The sequence below is a fragment of the Vicia villosa genome, linkage group LG3, assembly GCF_029867415.1.
Source record: "Vicia villosa cultivar HV-30 ecotype Madison, WI linkage group LG3, Vvil1.0, whole genome shotgun sequence".
NCBI classification, from domain to species: Eukaryota; Viridiplantae; Streptophyta; class Magnoliopsida; order Fabales; family Fabaceae; genus Vicia; species Vicia villosa.
This window is the reverse complement of record NC_081182.1, coordinates 52,982,228-53,003,792: the sequence shown is the minus strand read 5'-3', so window position 1 is coordinate 53,003,792 and position 21,565 is coordinate 52,982,228. Positions and strand designations below refer to the sequence as shown.

The following is a 21,565-nucleotide window of genomic DNA, read 5'->3' as shown; positions in this document are numbered from 1 at the left end:
ATTTCCTTAAATCCAGAATTAGCACACAACTTCAAGCGCAAACCTCTAGTCACATTGTTGGAGAATAAAATACTCGACTTCTCAAAACTAATATCTTGCCCCGACATACTGCTGAACTTGTCCAGAGTACGTTTAACACACTCCAATTGAGCCTTCTTAGCCTCTCCAAAGATAAGAAAATCATCAGCAAACATTAAGTTGGTAATTTCAATCCCATTCTTACCAACACGAAATGGCTTCCACCTCTTGCTAGCAACCTCATATTCAATTAAATGGGCAAGTTTATCCATACATAAGACAAAAAGATAAGGAGAGATAGGATCTCCTTGACGAATACCTCGTTGAGGTCTAAAAAACTCATTTCTATTACCATTCCAATTCACATTGGTTTCCAAACTAATAACTCCATGCATGATAAGGTCAATCATTTTCTTAGGCAACTTAATTTCCTCCAAAATCCTCCAAATAAACTCCCAATTAAGTTTATCATAGGCTTTAGATAAATCAATTTTCACTGCAAAGAAGCCCTTCTTCCCTTTCTTTTGTCTCATACTATGCATGATTTCATTGTCAATAATAATATTCTCATGTATAGCTCTTCCAGGAACAAATCCAGTCTGAAATGGGGACACCAGCTTTAATAAAACCGGTTGCAATCTGCCAACCAGAACTTTAGTAATGATCTTATAGAGAGTATTGCATAAGGAAATAGGTCGAAATTGAGCAATCTTTTGAGGTTGCTCTACTTTGGGAATCAGACAAATATCAGTCTTATTGATATCTGATATGCTACTGGGATTATGCCACAAATTGATAACAAAATTACTAACCTCGCCATCAACCACATCCCAATCACTTTGATAAAAACCCGCAGGAAACCCATCAGGCCCAGGGACCTTCCATGGTTTCATCGAAAATAGAGCAACTCTCGCTTCATCCTTGTCAATATCCTTCCCAGCTGAGATAAATCATCACTGCATAACTCTGGAAAGCTAACCTTGGACTGCTCCCAGGTACACCAATGATTAGGATTCCTAAACAAACCTTTGTAAAAATCAGAAACATGCTTCCTCAATACGTCTGAATCCGACAACCACTCCCCATCTTCATTCTTCAACATAATGATCTTATTCTTCTTCCTCCTAGCAATAGTATGCATATGGTAGAACTTTGTATTACGATCCCCATCATCCAACCACCTAGTTCTGGATCTCTGGTGCCACATGAGCTCCTCTTGGTTCAAAATGCAACTAAGCTCCTTCTGAAGATTAAATTCCAGCTTTCGCATACCTCCTATATTATCATGCAACTGAAGTCTCCGTTGAATTCCTTCAAGCCTCCTCATAATATAATTTTTGGTTCGTTTAATTTTATCAAAGGAGTCGAATTTCCATTTGTCAATGCCTATAACAACATTTTTCAAATTCCCCACCACATCAGTGCCTTCCCTCCAGACTTCCTTAAGCATGTTACTATAAGAATCATTAGACAACCAAGCATTTTCAAACCGGAATGGTTTCTCAAACCAACCACACTGATCCTCCTTAAAGTTAATAAGCATAGGGTGATGGTGAGAAAAATCCACCCTCATCAAAACTTTAACAAAGGCATCAGGATACATCATTCTCCACTCATCATTACTTAGGGCACGGTCCAGCTTCTCATAGATGCACTGACCACCACGAAATATAGGACCTCTCCAAGTGAAAACTGGACCTCTAGCCTCCACATCACTAATATTACATACATCCATTCTGTTACGTAACTTCTTACATCTACTCGTAGAAGGCATTGCATCACCTCTCTTATCACTCACATAAGCAATGTCATTAAAATCTTCCGCCAGCATCCACAGATCACACATATTTCTGGAAATATCCTTTAACTCATCCCACAAAACGTTTTTGCTGTTCTCATTTGGTCTAGCATAAACCGCAGTGAAATTCCACTTCCTATCATTCTCATCTTTAATACTCACATGAATGTATTGCTCCTACTTCTTACACACATGAACATCCATGTGATTCGACTTCCAACCCTTGACAATACCTCCAGCAAAACCACTATTATCGATGCTCTATATCCTATCATAACCAAGCTTCTTGAAATCTTTACTTAGCAATGAAGGATCACATCTAGTTTCGACAATTATCAACGCAGATGGCTTGTATTTACTCCCATAAATATTACAGTACGTATAAAACTCCTTGCTAGTGGCACCCCGAAAATTCCACACCAAAATCTTATTATTTGTAAACATCACTAAACACATAAAAGAAGAAGAAAGAATTGTGTCCAATCATAATGTTTCACAAACGATCTCCTCTGCATCCTCGTCCTCCAGCTCAAATCCACCATCCACCTCCTTACCATTCTTTGCTTCCTCAATTATATAATTTTTATCACCAAAAGTGAAGTTATGAATATTTTTGGACATGTTTCTTTTATCAGGTGGTTCGTCAACTTCAATACACTCATTTGCATGGATTATATCCAATGAGGTCCCGCCACTGTTAATTCCACTATGTCTATCCTTTCTATTTTTGTCTCCGCCTTTACCAGCATCCTTGTTATTAACTAAATTAAAAGTATCATATGTGTTGGAATGTTGAGAGTCTCCAATATAAAATTTGCCCAATAAGCCTTCAACACCTGAGGTACTAATCCCACCATTTTTTTCTTTAATTTTAATACCACCACATGTTGTCAGATTACTGGTCTTCTTTTTCTAATTTTCCTGTTGCTGTCTCCTTCCTCCACTTCCAACAGTAACCGTTGTTTTATCTTGTCCCACCTCTTTATTACACTCCTCAATCATATCAAGCCACTTCCTAGTGTCGTCATAATTATTCAGAATATTGTTATTAATGCCCACAATCTCATTAATATTATAAGAAATAGTCTTGGAAACCTCCATAATCTCCTCATCATTACTTTCCTCATTACCACCAACCTTGCATATTTTCCTCTCTCCTGCTTAGAAGTAATTCTATCAAGTTTGATCGTTCTTCCTATGCGATTACCAAATCCTGTTAAAGCTTTTGGACTGTAATATTCGATAGGCAATCCAGAAATACGCACCCAAACAACAACCTCCTCTATCGTATCACTATCAGGCTGGAAATTAGGCTTCCAATCTTTCACAGTAAGGTAGTGATCATATATGAACCAAGGTCCATTAGCCATCACAACTTTATTATCATCCTCATGATAGAAGGCAACCAGATAGTAGTCATTGCTCAAATCAATGATGTTGATAACTCCATTCCGTACCCACATTTGTTTGAGTCTGTTTTCAAGTGCCTTATATCATATTCTCCTCCCCCAACAACTTCACAATTACCCCCTCCTCCATGGTCTCTGCATCCTCTCCTCCTCCTCAGCAGAAAATATGAACTTAGGGCATTCATATCCTCCAATCAATTCTTCATCTATAGTGATGTCACCGTTAGTATCCTCCATAACTTCATCCCCTCCTACTTCTGGCACCAAAATATCCGAAGTCTTTATTCTCCCTTGCCCAGTTATGATGTCTCGAAAGGAGACAATCGGCCCACCACACGTACCTTCCATCCTAATACCATTCTCCTCACTGCTATTCTTGACTTTCTTAGTGCTACGCTCTTGCAGATCCACCTCTACAATACTTTTCCCAATCTCCGTCGGCGTCGTGATAAACCCTAGCAGAGGATTAGAGCTCATAACTGGTATACTTTTTTGTTTGTAGATAAATATATATTATTGATTAAATAAAAATATATGACAAATGTTTGTCAAGCCATTGACACGTAAGAAAAAAACTTTATGAATTATCAATATGTAATAAAATAGTGAATAAATATATATTACTAATGTAAATATATATAAAAAATTAGTGACACAAACATTTGTCACGAATTAATATAAAAGTATGGAAAAATATTTTTGGTAAAAAATTTATATATATTGATTTTAAATGTGTATACAAAAAATGAGATGCATAAAAAAGTGGGAAAATATGTCATCGATTTAATATTTAAAAAATTTAACAGATGGGTTAAATTTATAATTAATAAATTTATAAAAATGTAGGATAAATAGAAAAATATATGTAAAATCACAAGACTAATTTCTAAATTAAAAAAAAAATCAATTTTGCTTTAAATTTTAATTTTTTAACTATATAAGTTAACTGGTCAGATATTTGTGCGGGTGCACGGTTAAATTTATTTAATACGATACAAATTATATTTAAACACATATTTAAATATGAAAGTAACTATTAATTTTAAAATGAATAATAATTATATAAACTCAATTGTATTAAAATACAAGAGAGAAAAAGGACTCGTGTGATGAAAGAAAAAAGAATATTTAATATTTAAAAATAAGTATGTTATCATTTAAATTAAATAAAGTTTTTAATAAAATAAAATATATATTGTGCTAATATTGACTCATAAAATAGAAATTTTATTTGGTACAATATAAAATATATTTATATACAGATATAAATTTGAAATGAGTTACTTAATTGAAAATGAAAAATAATTATATAAATTTAATTGTATTAAATAATCATTCAAGAAGAAAAAATGACTCGTGAAATGAAGAAATAATTTTTTTCTTATATTTCAAAATAAGGGTGTTGTCTTTCAAATTAAGATAAATTATTAGTTTAAATAAAATAGACATCTAGCCGATAATGACCCGTGAGATTAAAAAATTATTTGATATAATATAAAATTTATTAAGATACACATGCAAAATTTGAAATGATTTACTGAATTATAAAATGAACAACAATCATATAAATTTAATTGTATTAAAATGAATCATTTTTTTTAATAAGCAATTTGTAGGAAAAATGAATCGTGAGGTGGAGAAAGAAAAAAATTTAATATTTAAAAATAAAATATTTATCTTTCAAATAAGATAATGATGGATTAAAATAAATATTATGTTGACAGTGACCCATGAGATAAAAAATAATTTAATTATTAAAATTAAAATTAAAATTTTAATATTTTTAAAAATTATAAATAAAAGATTAAAAAAATTAAAAAATAAACTGTCACACTGCAAAAAATAGAGAATTTTTGAAAACATGTGACACTTGAGAGTTATTAAGAAAATCTAGATAAAATAAAAAATATTTAAAAAAAAATCTTTTACAGGTTTAAAAACAAAACCCTCTAAAAAAATATATTTTAAGTCTTAAATTTAAAATAATAAAATCCATTTTATGTGTTTGATTTTAAAATGTGACTTATTGATGACAAGTACTCCCTCTGTCCCAAAATAAGTGTCTTTTTAGCCCTAAAAAGTTGTCCCAAAATAATAGTCTCTTTACTTTCCCAATGCAATATTAACCAACTTTTATCAACTTTACCCCTTATCTACACTCTTTTCAAGACATGATAATATATAACACCCAATAGTAATTAAGGGTAATTTTGTAAAAATGTTATCTTTATTGACTCAATCATTACTTTTCTTAATCTGTGTGTAACATCCTTAAACGACATTTATTTTGGGACGGAGGGAGTAATATACATAACGCTATTTTATGATGGAGTAGCCTAGGCCTTACATCATTTGCTATCATTTGTGTGATAGTTAATCTATACAGAATGCAGTATATAAAAAAGCTTATTTCAATGGCAATAGGGTTGATCATACTCTTGCTAATTTTGTCTAATAATAAATTAGAAAGAAAAAAATATATAAAAGCTTATTATTATATTACTGTATTTGAGGAGAAATAAGTGAACAAAAAAGTTACCATGGATTTATACGGACTAAAAGGACCAAAAAAGATATGTTAATAAAAGGATAGGTAAGTATGGATTGACCAATGAGTATCAAGGGGTGGTGGCGCAGTTGGCTAGCGCGTAGGTCTCATAGCTTTCTGAGAGTAATCCTGAGGTCGAGAGTTCGAGCCTCTCTCACCCCAAAATATTTTTTATCAACATTTTTATGTACAACTTGCCATGTGACTATGTGAGATCATGTGCCTCGTATCTTTCTGATCGGATTTTCTTTTCATTCTTTACCACCAGACATGAGTTTAATATGGAATTGCAACTGGCTTATATTTAATTTACCATTGGAAAAAATAAACAAATGGGATTCAAGTTCTTCTACGCTTAATTACATATCATACTGTTTACAAGCAATTATATACTTTCAAAATAAATTGTCTTATTGCTTTTGCTTATGCACACTTATCCACAATCAGGTTTTTAAGACAATATAGAACTTGTAATATTCGGCAGCTTATTATTTTATTTTTTTGGGAATACAAAATTTGTGTAATTATTTTTTCTTTTAAATATTTCATTTACAAAATTTTCATAAATTTTATTATTATTGTTATAATAAAATATAAACTATGGTATTTATCATTTGAGTCTTGTATTATACAAGTTGTATTTGCTAAATTTACAATTATGAGAGAACAATGATCTGCTCATGTAATAGCTATAAGGGGTCGTGTATTTCCTTTTTTGAAATTTGTGTCTAACTTTAAACTTGGAGATTTTAGGGTATTTATAGAGTCCTATGGATGTAACTAAGAGTGGATCTCATAACTCATTATCAATAATGAGAGGCAGAGTGTGAGACCTCTTTCTCCAAATCACAGGAAAACAATTTCCCCTTCCTTGACACCCTTTCATCGTTATATTCATCTGGGATGCATGAGATAGACTGTGTGAGATGTTCTAATCTATTTCGATGCCACTTCTGACGCTCACACCCGTTTTGGGAGTGGGAGGCTACCCCACTTTCTACCCTTAGCTGGACTTTACCAAAATGTACTTTATCACGGGCCATAATAAGTTATCCCAGTCCACAGTCCCTCAAGTACGAGGCCTTGGAAATGACAACATGATTTAATTTTGATGTTGTTAACTGATAATTTCGACAGTAGTTGGGTCAAAGAATAAAACAAAGTATTTTTTTGTGCTTTGGGCTTCGATTCGATAAGATGGGACAAAAGCCCAAATTATTAGGATCGAACAGTCGTATTCGTTGACAAACATTGAACATGGTGTGTTTCTGTAGGAAGACCGTTAGGGTCGAATTAGTATAAGTAAGAGTCTTAACGTTAGGATTCAGAGTGTTCACTTTGTACAAAATACTCAATATACTCAAAGTACCAGCGTAGAGAAAAGAGTTTGCAGAGAATGTACGTATAAGAAACGCCATTGCTTTCTGTTTCAAAGTTATTTACTTTATCAATACAGAGTCATTTACATACTTTAAAGTTCCTTTATTTTCAGTCGAAATCTTTACTTAGAAACATTTATATATCTTCAAGTCTATTTAATTTCCAGTTGAAACCTTTATTTCAGTTGTTTAAATCCTTTAAGTCGAAAGTCTTTTAACATGTATTCTTAATAGTTATAACATTTAAGACGTCTCTAGAATTTCTATCAACAAAGTATCCTTATTAAAACATGAATCCCATTGTAAGTATAATCACTAAAACTTATACGCATGTCCTAGGATCAATCTAGTCGATCCTATAAGTTACCAAAACATTCAATTTGGAAAACTAGCGGTTGTTTTACCAGAAATTACTGTAAACAAACGTACTACCATTTTGAAGTTCCGTGAATTTTCTCCAACGACGTACGGGTCGAGTTCCTCAAGCGGACATGAGACGAGTTCTTGAAGCGTCAACTAGGGCATCACGTGCAACATTAAATGCTAATAAAGATGGATTCACCTCGGGAAGCAAAGTCTGCAGAAGACCCTTGGCTCGCCAACACGAGTCAGAATGTGATATGTGGCGGTTCATTCTGTAACCTTTGGTGTGTATTTAACTGAAGGAAATCATAACCTACATTACCTAGGTTTTCCGCTTTTATAAGGGAAGCCCTTGGATTTTTAGTTCTTGAAGTAAAGAAGATATATATATATATATATATATATATATATATATATATATATATATATATATATATATAATTAATCGATTAGAAAATTTTAAAAGAGAAGATTGATTAAGATTGACCATAACAAAAATTGCCCATTACTTTTCTGACAACTCCCGATTTTTGTTGGCATGGATTTAAAACATTTTTAGAAATATTTTCTTAAGAAAAATAAGTTGTAAATCCGGTTTTAAGTGATTTATTGCTTTCTTCAAGAACCCCTAAATACTTCTTAAGGTCTAAGTTGCATTTTTTAAGTTTATCATTTTCTTCAACCAACTTTGCACTAATTTTAACGGATGCTTATAGGATGGTTTAGTTACCTCAAAAATCATCTTCCTCATAGTATGCTTTTAGGAAAATTTCATATTTTCCGTTGGAAGAATATTCTTCTATAGTTCTTCCCGAGGTTGATGTCTCTTCTCTTTTTCTTTTTTTTTGAAGATTCCATTGGAAAATACTTCTTCTTCACAACCTCTTGCAATGAGGTTCCTTCATTCGATGTTAAATCTTTCGAAGATTGTTCAACTACTGAGTATGTTATTTTGAGGGAAGCCATTAGAGCTGTTTAATTGGAGTTTGACGAAGTTAATGATTTTTCAATTTTTGTGCTTGCTTCTTCATCTTTGAGTAATTGAACTAGTTCGTTCAGTTTTCAATGATTGCCTTCTACTTAGATTTTTCCTGAAATTTATGAAAACTTCCATTTTTCGATTTAAGGATTGGATTTAGTTTCCAATTCTTGATTCTTAGATATTGGATAGTGAGAAACACTCTAATATAATTTCTAACATTTTTAAGTTTTGAAAAATACTTATAAAAGTATTCTTCATCTTTCTCGCCTTAGGTGTTCATTTTCGCTTTTCCAATACTTTGAGAGACTCTATATATCATTTCAAGAGTATCACACATTTTATTGGCAGTTTGGAAATTATAAGCATAAATAAATTTACTAATATTTAGAGACAATACTATAAAACTCTTGGTTTTGAAATCTATTTTAAATTTTCTCTTTTCTTCTTTGGTCTAAAGGAAATCATATTTATTTACTACTTATCCAACTATTTGGTGAGTAAGGATAAACGGACTATTGATTATAGTTTCACGAAATTCACTATTTATACTTTGAATAAATTTTCTAAATCTAGCTTTCCATATTTCAAACCTAACACCGTTAAATAGTGGAGGTGTGTTTAGAAAAGAGATCGTGTTTAAACATGTGTTAAAAGTCATCTTCTTCTTGACACAGTTAGTTCATAATCAGGATTTAGACTCTAATGCCACTTGTTGGACATGAATCCACGAACAAGAAAGGGGGATGAATTAGGGGTGGATAGAAATACACCGTCCGAGAGAATCCGACCGAACCACAAGTATTTTTTAGTCAATTGGTCGGGCCAGTTCGGATGTACGGGGTGACGGTTGAGTCAAAAGGGTAATGGCGGTTTAACTTGGTCAGTTTTGCTTTTTATTTTAAGGCCCGTCGGTCACCAAACCCGACCAATGTTTTTGGAAAATTTTACATCGTACCCCTACAATTAGACTTGTACCCCTATAATTTTCAAAAATACCAGTTTTACCCTTCAATGTTTATAACCAATTTACCATTTCAATTTTTACTACACCAAAAAATTGCTAAATGAGTTTTAGCAACATTTCAAAATTGTTGCCTAAAGTAACGAAACTGTTTCTTTAAACAAAATTGCTAAATGAGTTACAACAATAATTTAAAATTTTGTCTATTTACTTTAGGCCACAGTTTTAACTTGTTGCTGAGACTAATTTAGGAGAAAATTATCATTACCATAACACTTTTTGAAAGTTTTCCGATAGAGTGTATCATTAAGATATCGGAATACTTTTTGAAAGTGTTCCGGTTAAAGAAATAGCTAAATGATTTACAGTAACGGTTTAAAATAGTTGTCTATTTACTTTAGGCCATGGTTTTAACTTGTTGCTGAAATTGCAAAATGAATTTTTTTTTTTTTGAATACGGGAACACTTTTAAAAAGTGTTGCGATATGAATTTCTTTACCGCAACATGTTTTGACAGTTTCTTTACCGGAACACTCTCAAAAAGTGTTCTGGTGTGTATTTTTGAAAATCGAATGACTTTGAAAATATGTTCCGATTTATATATTTTTTGGTGTTCCGAGAGCTTTTCTGAAATGTGAGGATAAAGTAAAAAATTTCAAAATATAAATTATTTATACAAGGATATTTTTTGGTCCAATTTTTTTTCGTGCAGGGGTATGAGTATAATTGTAGAGGTACGAGGTAAAATTTTCATGTTTTTGCTATATTTTAAAAATTAGACCCAATCCAGCTTCAGCCCAAACCCAGTTATGTAAAAATCTTAATAACCTAATCTCAGCACAAGCATAATACCTTATTTCTCTCACTCTTCTAAGTGTTGCGCCACTCTCCCTATCTTCCCTCTCAACACCACCAGTCACCACCATCAGTTTCTCATATCAGTTCTTCCTCTCTGCTTCTTTCACCATCAATATGTATTCCTCCTCTCTGTCTCCATACTCTTAATAATAATATTTGTTTTATCATTTGGTTCATCGTTTTTCCATCATCTTAGAGTATGATAAATATTGGTGGTTGTTGATTTAAAAAGAATATTATTATTTGTTATTAAAGTTAGAGTTTTGTTAAAAAATGATTTAGGGTTTATAACAAATAACTTTTGTGATTAGGGTTTTTATCGTTTGATATTCTTTTAATGTTTTTTTTTATCTTTTCGTAGGATAAAACTATTTTGAAGGAATAGTGTTGGAAGTTGTCTAACTATTTTAATGTTACACACATAGGCGGATCCTCCATACGGCCAAGGTAGGCCTATGCCCGGGATCCGCATGAAACTATGGTGATATAATACATAGTGTTTTCACACAACATCAATGCAGAAACGTGACTAACACAGCAATTTTACTCGTGAAGTTGTACGAATATTGCATGAACAATTCCACGTGAGTTGATGGAACAATTGACTATATGTTCCTCAAAGTAGGAACATTTGGGAGCAACAGTAGCACCTTTGACTCTAATAGTGATAGTGACTCTCTTTCTTCATATTTTTCTCATGAAATTTGACTATATGGATGGCAACCAGTTCAAAAAAGTGCTCAGGAGTAGAGGACTTTAATGGATTCAAATACTGCAGTGTTAGTTCAACTAGAGGTGATTTGAAAACAGTTAGCTAGAGCCACCATAGTCTCGAAAAATATGATCCAGGTTCATAAGCTACAGTGTGATTTTTATGGGGGATGGACATGCAAATGGAAATTATGTACTATAGGGAATCAGTGTTGAAGCCAATCATCAAACTTTCATAAGAATAATCCTTATTCCAACACCTATAATCCTTATTGGAAAGATCGTCTAAATTTTAAGTGAAGCAATAATCATACTTTGAATGCAAATCTAGGTGTTCCACAAATTCCTCAAGCACAAAAACAAAGAAAATTATCTCAATTTCAAGAACCTCTCACTCAATTTATGAAGGCGGCTCAAGCAAATTTCGAACATTTAGAGAATAATCAAGAATTTAAGATCAAGAATCATGAAACTATGAATAAGAACACTGAAGCTTTCATCAAAAATCTAGAAATACAAATTGGTCAGTTATCCATAAATGGATACATTATTTAAAGGGTTTAGCTTCGAACCCAAATAAACTATCCATAAATGGATAAATTATTCAACAAAGGTAGAAGCAAATGTTCCTTGGTGAATTTACAACACGACCCTTCCAAAATTACACGAATGCCTCACTTGCAAAATACCTTACTCGAAAGCATTACGAAAAAAATTCTAAAGGAGAGAAAAAGAGAAAATATTTTTAGAGAGATACTGAGGAATGGGATATGAGAGCTCATGTTTCTGGATGTGAAACTATAAGGAAAGAGGCCTCTATTTATAGGCTAGAGGTTGGAACAAAAATTTAGGCCAGAATTCATAAGTCAATCGATTGGCAAAAATATAGGCCAGAATTCATAAGTCAATCGATTGGCATTATGGACCGCTCGATTGGTTAGCCTAAAATTAATCGATTAGAAAATTTTATAAGTAAAGAAGATATATATATATATATATATATATATATATATATAATTAATCGATTAGAAAATTTTAAAAAGTATATATATATATATATATATATATATATATATATATATATATATATATATATCCGTTAACATTGATTAAGATTGACCATAACAAAAATTGCCCATTACTTTTCTGACAACTCCCGATTTTTGTTGGCATGGATTTAAAACATTTTTAGAAATATTTTCTTAAGAAAAATAAGTTGTAAATCCGGTTTTAAGTGGTTTATTGCTTTCTTCAAGAACCCCTAAATACTTCTTAAGGTCTAAGTTGCATTTTTTAAGTTTATCATTTTCTTCAACCAACTTTGCACTAATTTTAACGGTTGCTTATAGGATGGTTTAGTTACCTCAAAAATCATCTTCCTCATAGTATGCTTTTAGGCAAATTTCATATTTTCCGTTGGAAGAATATTCTTCTATAGTTCTTCCCGAGGTTGATGTCTCTTCTCTTTTTCTTTTTTTGAAGATTCCCTTGGAAAATACTTCTTCTTCACAACCTCTTGCAATGAGGTTCCTTCATTCGATGATAAATCTTTCGAAGATTGTTCAACTACTGAGTATGTTATTTTGAGGGAAGCCATTAGAGTTGTTTAATTGAAGTTTGACGAAGTTAATGATTTTTCAGTTTTTGTGCTTGCTTCTTCATCTTTGAGTAATTGAACTAGTTCGTTCAATTTTCAATGATTGCCTTCTACTTAGATTTTTCCTGAAATTTATGAAAACTTCCATTTTTCGATTTAAGGATTGGATTTAGTTTCCAATTCTTAATTCTTAGATATTGGATAGTGAGAAACACTCTAATATAATTTCTAACATTTTTAAGTTTTGAAAAATACTTATAAAAGTATTCTTCATCTTTCTCGCCTTAGATGTTCATTTTCGCTTTTCCAATACTTTGAGAGACTCTATATATCATTTCAAGAGTATCACACATTTTATTGGCAGTTCGGAAATTATAAGCATAAATAAATTTACTAATATTTAGAGACAATACTATAAAACTCTTGGTTTTGAAATCTATTTTAAATTTTCTCTTTTCTTCTTTGTCTAAAGGAAATCATATTTATTTACTACTTATCCAACTATTTGGTGAGCAAGGATAAACGGACTATTGATTATAGTTTCACGAAATTCACTATTTATACTTTGAATAAATTTTCTAAATCTAGCTTTCCATATTTCAAACCTAACACCGTTAAATAGTGGAGGTGTGTTTAGAAAAGAGATCGTGTTTAAACATGTGTTAAAAGTCATCTTCTTCTTGACACAGTTAGTTCATAATCAGGATTTAGATTCTAATGCCACTTGTTGGACATGAATCCACGAACAAGAAAGGGGGGTGAATTAGGGGTGGATAGAAATACACCGTCCGAGAGAATCCGACCGAACCACAAGTATTTTTTAGTCAATTGGTCGGGCCGGTTCGGATGTACGGGTTGACGGTTGAGTCAAAAGGGTAATGGCGGTTTAACTTGGTCAGTTTTGCTTTTTATTTTAAGGCCCGTCGGTCACCAAACCCGACCGATGTTTTTGGAAAATTTTACATCGTACCCCTACAATTAGACTTGTACCCCTATAATTTTCAAAAATACCAGTTTTACCCTTCAATGTTTATAACCAATTTACTATTTCAATTTTTACTACACCAAAAAATTGCTAAATGAGTTTTAGCAACATTTCGAAATTGTTGCCTAAAGTAACGAAACTGTTTCTTTAAACAAAATTGCTAAATGAGTTACAACAATAATTTAAAATTGTGTCTATTTACTTTAGGCCACGGTTTTAACTTGTTGCTGAGACTAATTTAGGAGAAAATTATCATTACCGGAACACTTTTTGAAAGTTTTCCGATAGAGTGTATCATTAAGATATCGGAATACTTTTTGAAAGTGTTCCGGTTAAAGAAATAGCTAAATGATTTACAGTAACGGTTTAAAATAGTTGTCTATTTACTTTAGGCCATGGTTTTAACTTGTTGCTGAAATTGCAAAATGAATTTTTTTTTTTTTGAATACGGGAACACTTTTAAAAAGTGTTGCGATATGAATTTCTTTACCGCAACATGTTTTGACAGTTTCTTTACCGGAACACTCTCAAAAAGTGTTCTGGTGTGTATTTTTGTAAATCGAATGACTTTGAAAATATGTTCCGATTTATATATTTTTTGGTGTTCCAAGAGCTTTTCTGAAATGTGAGATAAAGTAAAAAATTTCAAAATATAAATTATTTATACAAGGATATTTTTTGGTCCAATTTTTTTTCGTGTAGGGGTATGAGTATAATTGTAGAGGTACGAGGTAAAATTTTCATATTTTTGCTATATTTTAAAAATTAGACCCAATCCAGCTTCAACCCAAACCCAGTTATGTAAAAATCTAAATAACCTAATCTCAGCACAAGCATAATACCTTATTTCTCTCACTCTTCTAAGTGTTGCGCCACTCTCCCTATCTTCCCTCTCAACACCACCAGTCACCACCATCAGTTTCTCATATCAGTTCTTCCTCTCTGCTTCTTTCACCATCAATATGTATTCCTCCTCTCTGTCTCCATACTCTTAATAATAATATTTGTTTTATCATTTGGTTCATCGTTTTTCCAACACCTTAGAGTATGATAAATATTGGTGGTTGTTGATTTAAAAAGAATATTATTATTTGTTATTAAAGTTAGAGTTTTGTTAAAAAATGATTTAGGGTTTATAACAAATAACTTTTGTGATTAGGGTTTTTATCGTTTGATATTCTTTTAATGTTTTTTTTAACTTTTTGTAGGATAAAACTATTTTGAAGGAATAGTGTTGGAAGTTGTCTAACTTTTTTAATGTTACGCACATAGGCGGATCCACCATACGGCCAAGGTAGGCCTATGCCCGGGATCCGCATGAAACTATGGTGATATAATACATAGTGTTTTCACACAACATCAATGCAGAAACGTGACTAACACACCAATTTTACTCGTGAAATTGTACGAATATTGCATGAACAATTCCACGTGAGTTGATGGAACAATTGACTATATGTTCCTCAAAGTAAGAACATTTGGGAGCAACAGTAGCACCTTTGACTCTAATAGTGATGGTGACTCTCTTTCTTCATATTTTTCTCATGAAATTTGACACTATGGATGGCAACCAGTTCAAAAAAGTGCTCAGGAGTAGAGGACTTTAATGGATTCAAATACTGCAGTGTTAGTTCAACTAGAGGTGATTTCAAAACAGTTAGCTAGAGCCACCATAGTCTTGAAAAATATGAGTCAGGTTCATAAGCTACAGTGTGATTTTTATGGGGGATGGACATGCAAATGGAAATTATGTACTATAGGGAATCGGTGTTGAAACCAATCATCAAACTTTCATAAGAATAATCCTTATTCCCACACCTATAATCCTTATTGGAAAGATCGTCTAAATTTTAAGTGAAGCAATAATCATACTTTGAATGCAAATCTAGGTGTTCCACAAATTCCTCAAGCACAAAAGCAAAGAAAATTATCTCAACTTCAAGAACCTCTCACTCAATTTATGAAGGCGGCTTAAGCAAATTTCGAACATTTAGAGAATAATTAAGAATTTATGATCAAGAATCATGAAACTATGAGTAAGAACACCGAAGCTTTCATCAAAAATCTAGAAATACAAATTGGTTAGTTATCCATAAATGGATAAATTATTTAAAAGGTTTAGCTTCGAACCCAAATAAACTATCCATGAATGGATAAATTATTCAACAAAGGCAGAAGTAAATGTTCCTTGGTGAATTTACAACACGACCCTTCCAAAATTACACGAATGCCTCACTTGCAAAATACCTTACTCGGAAGCACTACGAAAAAAATTCTAAAGGAGAGAAAAAGAGAAAATATTTTTAGAGAGATACTGAGGAATGAGATACGAGAGCTCATGTTTCTGGATGTGAAACTATGAGGAAAGATACCTTTATTTATAGGCTAGAGGTAGGAACAAAAATTTAGGCCAGAATTGATAAGCCAATCGATTGGCATTATGCACCGCTCGATTGGTTAGCCATAAATTAATCGATTAGAAAGTTTTAAAAGTAAAGAAGATATATATATATATATATATATATATATATATATATATATATATATATATATATATATATAGCCGTTAACATTGATTAAGATTGACCATAACAAAAATTGCCCATTATTTTTCTGACAACTCCCGATTTTTGTTGGCATGGATTTAAAACATTAAGGTCTAAGTTTTGTTATGGTCTAATCTTAATCAAAAATCGGGAGTTGTCAGAAAAATAATGGGCAATTTTTGTTATGGTCAATCTTAATCAATGTTAACGGCTATATATATATATATATATATATATATATATATATATATATATATATATATATATATATATATTCTTTACTTTTAAAATTTTCTAATCGATTAATTTTAGGCTAACCAATCGAGCGGTCCATAATGCCAATCGATTGGCTTATCAATTCTGGCCTAAATTTTTGTTCCAACCTCTAGCCTATAAATAGAGATCTCTTTCCTCATAGTTTCACATCCAGAAACATGAGCTCTCGTATCTCATTCCTCAGTATCTCTCTAAAAATCTTTTCTCTTTTTCTCTCCTTTAGAATTTTTTTTAGTGCTTTCGAGTAAGGTATTTTGCAAGTGAGGCATTCGTGTAATTTTGGAAGGGTCGTGTTGTAAATTCACCAAGGAACATTTGCTTCTACCTTTGTCGAATAATTTATCCATTTATGGATAGTTAATTTGGGTTCGAAGCTAAACCCTTTAAATAATTTATCCATTTATGGATAACTGACCAATTTGTATTTCTAGATTTTTGATGAAAGCTTCAGTGTTCTTACTTATAGTTTCGTGATTCTTGATGATAAATTCTTGATTATTCTCTAAATGTTCGAAATTTGCTTGAGCCGCCTCCATAAATTGAGTGAGAGGTTCTTGAAGTTGAGATAATTTTCTTTGTTTTTGTGCTTGAGGAATTTGTGGAACACCTTCATTTGCATTCAAAGTCTGATTATTGCTTCACTTAAAATTCAGATGATCTTTCCAATAAGGATTATAGGTGTTGGAATAAGGATTATTCTTATGAAAGTTTGATGATTGGCTTCAACACCGATTCCCTATAGTACATAATTTCCATTTGCATGTCCATCTCCTATAAAAATCACATTGTAGCTTATGAACCTGACTCATATTTTTCGAGACTATGGTGGCTCTAGCTAACTGTTTTGAAATCACCTCTAGTTGAACTAACACTGCAGTATTTGAATCCATCAAATTCCTCTACTCTTGAGCACTTTTTTGAACTGGTTGCCATCCATAGAGTCAAATTTCATGAGAAAAATATGAAGAAAGAGAGTCACCATCACTATTAGAGTCAAAGGTGCTACTGTAGCTCCCAAATGTTCCTACTTTGAGGAACATATAGTCAATTGTTCCATCAACTCACATGGAATTGTTCATGCAATATTCGTACAACTTCACGAGTTTATTACCGTGGGAAGGCTCAATTACATTACCCCTATAGTCTAACTCCCTAATAATTGTCATTTCCGAAAAAATAAAGTTGAAAAAAGAGAGGAAGAGGTTGTAACTTTTTGCATGGAAGATGGAGACTAGATAAAGGTTGAATACATTTTTTCTTGTTTTGAAACAGAAGCTTTGGATAAACGTAAGTACTAAAAATCCAAGGGCTTCCCTTATAAAAGCGGAAAACCTAGGTAATGTAGGTTATGATTTCCTTCAGTTAAATACACACCAAAGGTTACAGAATGAACCGCCACATATCTCATTCTGACTCGTGTTGGCGAGCCAAGGGTCTTCTGCAGACTTTGCTTCCCGAGGTGAATCCATCTTTATTAGCATTTAATGTTGCACGTGATGCCCTAGTTGACGCTTCAAGAACTCGTCTCATGTCCGCTTGAGGAACTCGACCCGTACGTCGTTGGAGAAAATTCACGGAACTTCAAAATGGTAGTACGTTTGTTTACAGTAATTTCTGGTAAAACAACCGCTAGTTTTCCAAATTGAATGTTTTGGTAACTTATAGGATCGACTAGATTGATCCTAGGACATGCGTATAAGTTTTAGTGATTATACTTACAATGGGATTCATGTTTTAATAAGGATACTTTGTTGATAGAAATTCTAGAGACGTCTTAAATGTTATAACTATTAAGAATACAGGTTAAAAGACTTTCGACTTAAAGGATTTAAACAACTGAAATAAAGGTTTCAACTGGAAATTAAATAGACTTGAAGATATATAAATGTTTCTAAGTAAAGATTTCGACTGAAAATAAAGGAACTTTAAAGTATGTAAATGACTCTGTATTGATAAAGTAAATAACTTTGAAACAGAAAGCAATGGCGTTTCTTATACGTACATTCTCTGCAAACTCTTTTCTCTACGCTGGTACTTTGAGTATATTGAGTATTTTGTACAAAGTGAACACTCTGAATCCTAACGTTAAGACTCTTACTTATACTAATTCGACCCTAACGGTCTTCCTACAGAAACACACCATGTTCAATGTTTGTCAACGAATACGACTGTTCGATCCTAATAATTTGGGCTTTTGTCCCATCTTATCGAATCGAAGCCCAAAGCACAAAAAAATACTTTGTTTTATTCTTTGACCCAACTACTGTCGAAATTATCAGTTAACAACATCAAAATTAAATCATGTTGTCATTTCCAAGGCCTCGTACTTGAGGGACTGTGGACTGGGATAACTTATTATGGCCCGTGATAAAGTACATTTTGGTAAAGTCCAGCTAAGGGTAGAAAGTGGGGTAGCCTCCCACTCCCAAAACGGGTGTGAGCGTCAGAAGTGGCATCGAAATAGATTAGAACATCTCACACAGTCTATCTCATGCATCCCAGATGAATATAACGATGAAAGGGTGTCAAGGAAGGGGAAATTGTTTTCCTGTGATTTGGAGAAAGAGGTCTCACACTCTGCCTCTCATTATTGATAATGAGTTATGAGATCCACTCTTAGTTACATCCATAGGACTCTATAAATACCCTAAAATCTCCAAGTTTAAAGTTAGACACAAATTTCAAAAAAGGAAATACACGACCCCTTATAGCTATTACATGAGCAGATCATTGTTCTCTCATAATTGTAAATTTAGCAAATACAACTTGTATAATACAAGACTCAAATGATAAATACCATAGTTTATATTTTATTATAACAATAATAATAAAATTTATGAAAATTTTGTAAATGAAATATTTAAAAGAAAAAATAATTACACAAATTTTGTATTCCCAAAAAAATAAAATAATAAGCTGCCGAATATTACAAGTTCTATATTGTCTTAAAAACCTGATTGTGGATAAGTGTGCATAAGCAAAAGCAATAAGACAATTTATTTTGAAAGTATATAATTGCTTGTAAACAGTATGATATGTAATTAAGCGTAGAAGAACTTGAATCCCATTTGTTTATTTTTTCCAATGGTAAATTAAATATAAGCCAGTTGCAATTCCATATTAAACTCATGTCTGGTGGTAAAGAATGAAAAGAAAATCCGATCAGAAAGATACGAGGCACATGATCTCACATAGTCACATGGCAAGTTGTACATAAAAATGTTGATAAAAAATATTTTGGGGTGAGAGAGGCTCGAACTCTCGACCTCAGGATTACTCTCAGAAAGCTATGAGACCTACGCGCTAGCCAACTGCGCCACCACCCCTTGATACTCATTGGTCAATCCATACTTACCTATCCTTTTATTAACATATCTTTTTTGGTCCTTTTAGTCCGTATAAATCCATGGTAACTTTTTTGTTCACTTATTTCTCCTCAAATACAGTAATATAATAATAAGCTTTTATATATTTTTTTCTTTCTAATTTATTATTAGACAAAATTAGCAAGAGTATGATCAACCCTATTGCCATTGAAATAAGCTTTTTTATATACTGCATTCTGTATAGATTAACTATCACACAAATGATAGCAAATGATGTAAGGCCTAGGCTACTCCATCATAAAATAGCGTTATGTATATTACTCCCTCCGTCCCAAAATAAATGTCGTTTAAGGATGTTACACACAGATTAAGAAAAGTAATGATTGAGTCAATAAAGATAACATTTTTACAAAATTACCCTTAATTACTATTGGGTGTTATATATTATCATGTCTTGAAAAGAGTGTAGATAAGGGGTAAAGTTGATAAAAGTTGGTTAATATTGCATTGGGAAAGTAAAGAGACTATTATTTTGGGACAACTTTTTAGGGCTAAAAAGACACTTATTTTGGGACAGAGGGAGTACTTGTCATCAATAAGTCACATTTTAAAATCAAACACATAAAATGGATTTTATTATTTTAAATTTAAGACTTAAAATATATTTTTTTAGAGGGTTTTGTTTTTAAACCTGTAAAAGATTTTTTTTTAAATATTTTTTATTTTATCTAGATTTTCTTAATAACTCTCAAGTGTCACATGTTTTCAAAAATTCTCTATTTTTTGCAGTGTGACAGTTTATTTTTTAATTTTTTTAATCTTTTATTTATAATTTTTAAAAATATTAAAATTTTAATTTTAATTTTAATAATTAAATTATTTTTTATCTCATGGGTCACTGTCAACATAATATTTATTTTAATCCATCATTATCTTATTTGAAAGATAAATATTTTATTTTTAAATATTAAATTTTTTTCTTTCTCCACCTCACGATTCATTTTTCCTACAAATTGCTTATTAAAAAAAATGATTCATTTTAATACAATTAAATTTATATGATTGTTGTTCATTTTATAATTCAGTAAATCATTTCAAATTTTGCATGTGTATCTTAATAAATTTTATATTATATCAAATAATTTTTTAATCTCACGGGTCATTATCGGCTAGATGTCTATTTTATTTAAACTAATAATTTATCTTAATTTGAAAGACAACACCCTTATTTTGAAATATAAGAAAAAAATTATTTCTTCATTTCACGAGTCATTTTTTCTTCTTGAATGATTATTTAATACAATTAAATTTATATAATTATTTTTCATTTTCAATTAAGTAACTCATTTCAAATTTATATCTGTATATAAATATATTTTATATTGTACCAAATAAAATTTCTATTTTATGAGTCAATATTAGCACAATATATATTTTATTTTATTAAAAACTTTATTTAATTTAAATGATAACATACTTATTTTTAAATATTAAATATTCTTTTTTCTTTCATCACACGAGTCCTTTTTCTCTCTTGTATTTTAATACAATTGAGTTTATATAATTATTATTCATTTTAAAATTAATAGTTACTTTCATATTTAAATATGTGTTTAAATATAATTTGTATCGTATTAAATAAATTTAACCGTGCACCCGCACAAATATCTGACCAGTTAACTTATATAGTTAAAAAATTAAAATTTAAAGCAAAATTGATTTTTTTTTTAATTTAGAAATTAGTCTTGTGATTTTACATATATTTTTCTATTTATCCTACATTTTTATAAATTTATTAATTATAAATT

General features: G+C 31.4%; 2 non-coding genes across 2 annotated transcripts; one reads left to right on the top strand and one right to left on the bottom strand.

Moving 5' to 3' along the window:
* Window positions 1–5,847: 5,847 nt before the first annotated feature.
* On the top strand, window positions 5,848–5,935 carry TRNAM-CAU (transfer RNA methionine (anticodon CAU)). Its single transcript is given in 2 exon segments — window positions 5,848–5,885; window positions 5,900–5,935. It is a non-coding gene; the product is annotated as a tRNA-Met (tRNA).
* Window positions 5,936–19,669: 13,734 nt separating this feature from the next.
* On the bottom strand, window positions 19,670–19,757 carry TRNAM-CAU (transfer RNA methionine (anticodon CAU)). The gene is given in 2 exon segments: window positions 19,670–19,705; window positions 19,720–19,757. It is a non-coding gene; the product is annotated as a tRNA-Met (tRNA).
* Between the last annotated feature and the right edge of the window lie 1,808 nt (window positions 19,758–21,565).